At 43.2% G+C, this 4,612-nt stretch overlaps 1 non-coding gene across 1 annotated transcript; it reads right to left on the bottom strand.

Annotated features, from left to right (window-relative positions):
- Window positions 1–1,381: 1,381 nt before the first annotated feature.
- TRNAD-GUC (transfer RNA aspartic acid (anticodon GUC)) lies at window positions 1,382–1,453 on the bottom strand. Its single transcript has one exon. It is a non-coding gene; the product is annotated as a tRNA-Asp (tRNA).
- Between the last annotated feature and the right edge of the window lie 3,159 nt (window positions 1,454–4,612).

The following is a 4,612-nucleotide window of genomic DNA, read 5'->3' as shown; positions in this document are numbered from 1 at the left end:
AAGGTTAGAAAAATTTGACTCCAAATTCTTGGATAATTTTTGCATAGATGACGCCATAGCCTGTTGAACAGAGGTTTTGATAAAATTACGTAACTCGTTTCTTATGTCCTCAATTTCACTGGGAACACCCTGTTCCATAGATGAGGAATTGGTTTCCATGTTAAGGATAATTAAATAACAAAGGAATTTCTTCTCGGTGAAAAAATGGCTTTAAAATGACAGGAAATAAATTATATAGGAATTTCCTAAGTGAGCTGGGCAGCCGGGGGTTAACTACCAAGAGGGCTGAATATAAACAAGGAAGAACCCTCCTACATGAGGGCGGGGCCGAGGAAGTTGATGTCGAGAGGAGCAGGAAAGCAGCCGATAAAGGCACAAGGTGAAACGAGGTGAGGAAGCGTTTCGGGGCGCTCCGTAGGCTTTCCCTCGTTCGTGTCAGGCAACCGAGTGACGGTTGGACCTGAACGCGAGGGGAATCCTCAAGGGAGCGGCGCGCGCAGCGCGTGTTGCGCATACCAAAATAATTGGAATTCCTGCCTCGGGAGCACCCGGTGAGTGCTGCCGAGGACAGGAAAACAAAACACGAGCGCCTATGAGGTGTAATGCGGCAACATGCCGACAACATCAAAATACACTATGTACATATGCATGCCACGTAATAGATATAAGAGAAAGATAAGACGATATAAAAGCGTGACTTATCTTGACTGCAGCAGCAAGAAAAGAGGGCTGCTTGCAGTCAAGTGACGTCACAATAGCATGGGGAATACTGTTATTGGTCAACCTGTTCTATACTACGTTTTCAATCCCATTGGCTGTCTGTGTTAGCCTCATGGGATTTGTAGTCTTTTTTGTCTTGACTGCTGTTTTAATAAAGCAAGAAGAGAACGCATAATAGGAGCCTCCGGTCTTGTCATAAAATTGTAAACACAGGACTACAAGTCCCAGAAGCAGCCTCGGTATAAAAACCTGACCTGGATTGGTACTTCATGTGTGATGAGGATGGTGGACGGCACATCCGGGTCAGTGGTTCTTGTGCAACGATGGGTCTGTTATCATCCATCACCCTTAAATAAAGAGGAAATGTTTCACCTTCGACTAAAACAGTTCTTCATTAAGAGCCCGCCCCAACATTTCATTTGTTTGGCGTCTATAAATTCTAGGTTAAACGCACTTGTCATGTAATGCTCTCATTTTTATCTAACTTTGCTCATCATTTATTTTGAAAGGTATGAGATTGCTTTAGTAAATATTTGAACTTGGACTAGGTCTGGGCATAAATAAAAAATACCGGCCCTCCATAGCGTCAGTATGACATCATGATTTGCATTTAAAATAGGTGTTCAATCGACACAATGTAGGCTGGGAAAAAAATGTAACCCTCCCCGTCGGGGAATTGAACCCCGGTCTCCCGCGTGACAGGCGGGGATACTGACCACTATACTAACAAGGAAGTGATACTGAACTGCCTCCTGTGTGGCTCCTCGTCCTGTCCTGCTGCAATCCCCTCTGTCTTGAATCAGTACCCGATTCTTCACATTTCCTAGCTCCTTGACACCAACACAGGGGGCCACACGCTCAACAAACACACACACTCACTGCACAAAACACACACACAAACCCGCTGCTCCGAAACACTTCACAACAACCTCCTCCCCTCCCAGCAGCCGCTCCCAGCAGCTCCCAGCAGCATCACCTTCCACACTCACAACAAGCAGCTCTGGGGCTGCTTCAGCCGGGGGTGGGGGGCACCGGCCTCGCTCCTCAGCCCAGGGGCCCCGGCTCTGTCTCATCAGGGGGGGTGCACAAAGGGACTGAGGGGACACTCTCCCGCCCCCCACCCCCCCAGCTGGAGGAGGGAGCTGGACTGGGAGGGGAAGAGAGGGGGCGGGAAAAGCCAAGGTGTCTGAGGGGCTGAGGAAGGAGCTGCTTGGGATTGGAAAGCGGAGGAAACAGAGCAGACTTTGGAAAACTCCTGGGAGCGGATTTGAAGCAGCGATTTGAGGATGTCCGCTCTTCCGCTGCAGTCCGCCACGCTACCCACTGAGCTATCGAAGGCTCATCCAGCACTTTTTCACTGACAGGGTGCTATATGGTACCAGTAGTACACCTATGCACTATACAACAGTACACCTGAATAAGGGGCTGGATAGTATGGTGAGGGACAATCTAACACACTTATTAGAAACATTGAAATATGATTTGGCGACGTGTACCATGGAATCTACTCCTTGTTGAAATAAGCTGTGCAATGGGTAAACCACTAAAGCATACCCTTGTATGAACCTTGAGTAGTATTCACTCATACCAAGAAAAGATGGTAAGGCATCTTCATCTTTAGGTGATGTCACATCCTGTACGGCCTTGACCAGTGGAATTTTTGGTTTAATTCCTGCGGTAGTGATATGATGGCCCAAATATTCTAGTGCTTGTTTTAATAAACCACATTTTTCAGGTTTGGGAGTAATACCAATCTCTTTGAATATTTCCAATACCTTGTACAAAGTGGTGTTATGTTCTTTGACTAATTTTACAAATATTTATACATCATCTTGATAAGCTTGAGTATCTGGTGTATTAGCTAAGACTGTGTTGATTAATTTCTGAAATGACGTGCTGCAGATGTAAGACCAAAAGGTAATCTCAGAAATTTGAAAGCTACAAATGGAGTGATGAACATAGTTAGGTCTTGCAAATCTGCAGTAAGTGGTATCCAATGACAGGCAGAGCGCAGATCCAACAGTGGAACATATTTAGCATTGCCAATGTTTGCCTACAAATAATTTATCTTGGAGAAAGGGTGGCAATCTACAATTATGTTTTATTTACAATGTGTAAATCAGTGCAGAACCTAATGTCCTCATCTTTTTCTTGAAGAATGAAAATGGGCCTTACCCAATAACAAGAGCCTGTGTGTTATGATTCCTTCTTTGACAAGCTTATCAAGGAGTGTTTTTAGTTTTGGCCTCAATGACAATGGTACCGGTCTTACTTTGTGATTAACAGGTACAACATTTTTGTTTAATTTTGTCTTATGTTCAAATTTGTGTATAGAACCAGTGTTGTTGTTGAATGTCTATGGATAATGTTGAATACGTTCAGTTAATACGTTATCACCATTGTCAGTGATTGGAGCCACCAGGGTATCATTGACAACAACAGGTTTTTTTAACCAGTTACTAGCATTAAGCCCAGCGTTTGCAGACCAACAATACACCAGCTACATACATATTTGTAGTAACTTCTCTTCCTAAACACTCTAGTCGGTCAACAAAGAAGCCAATCACATGTATGTCTTGCTCTCCACAGGCTTTTGGTGAGACATCAGGAGGCCTTAGTGATTTGGCGTTAGACCAAGTTTGGTTATAGAAAGTGTCTGAGATGATTGTGTTGGGAGCTCCCGAAGCCATCACCTTGAGTTTGACATCCCCGATGTGTGCACCTGTTAAAAGATCCTTAACGGGCTTCACATATTTACCATTTACCTGAAGTGTTAGAACAACTTTTTATAAATCATGTGAGCTTTCTTCTGTGGTGGAATCAATATCCACTGAACTCACTCAAACACTACTTTTAACACTCTTGCAAATATTATGGAAATGACCCAGTTTATGACATTTGTTAAAAAAAAATTCCAAACCTGGACATGGAGTGTTGTTGCCTAGATATGTTTTGGACCCACACCTGTAACAACAAAGCACACCCTTCCCGTGTGAAAATGTCACACTTTTATCTTTGGAAGATAATGCAATAATAGTCTCAGGAATCTGCATAGCATTTACGGCCTGAGAAGCGGTTTCACCAGCAATACATTTACTGGAGACTACAGAATGCTCAATGGCTTTTGCTACATCTAAAGCTTCCAGTAACGAGGGATCACGACAGTTGAGTAAGCGTTCTCGGATCTTCTTCGAGTTACAGCTGTAATCAAATTGATCCCTGATGGAAGTGTCTATTGTAGCCCCAGAGTTGCCGTTTGCATCTAAACTCCTGAGCGCAGAAACACACTCTCCACAGATCCTTCTTGAGATTGTTTCCTTTTAAAGAAATTTAATCTTTCCAAGAGTACGCTTGGTTGCTCTGTGAATTTGTTTTTAGTCTTGTAATTGCTCCGGTGTATTTGTTCCAATCATCAGCATCTTCAGTTGGTCATACAATAGGTAAGATATCAAACATCTTAAACTTTTCTGGATCTGTGGCAACTAAATAATTTTCAAATCACCTAAACCATTTGTTCCAGACAAGTGGTGGTTTGCCTGGGCTCTGTAAAAATGGTTGAACTTGGACAATTTGTGAAAAACTTTCCATTCGGTGATCTAGAATATTATTATCCAACTGCTAGTGTATAGATTGTAAGTTTTAAAATCCCTTTTTTTTAAGAAACATTTCAATCAATATCCACAGCTATGTTGTTCTCAAAATGTTGAATATATTCAATGGTGCTGTAAAGTTTATTCGTGCTGCACTTACTGTTCAAAGTGTCAAACTGGCACTTTGGCCCTCATTACAACCCTGGTGGTCGGTGTTAAAGCGACGGTAAGACCGCCAACAGGCCGGTAGAAAAAAGACGGAATCACGACCATGGCGGAAACCGCCAACATAGACAGCCACT

This window comes from Pleurodeles waltl, unplaced genomic scaffold (genome assembly GCF_031143425.1).
Source record: "Pleurodeles waltl isolate 20211129_DDA unplaced genomic scaffold, aPleWal1.hap1.20221129 scaffold_86, whole genome shotgun sequence".
NCBI classification, from domain to species: Eukaryota; Metazoa; Chordata; class Amphibia; order Caudata; family Salamandridae; genus Pleurodeles; species Pleurodeles waltl.
Note: the sequence above shows the minus strand (reverse complement) of the source record. Positions and strands in the feature narration are given on the sequence as shown.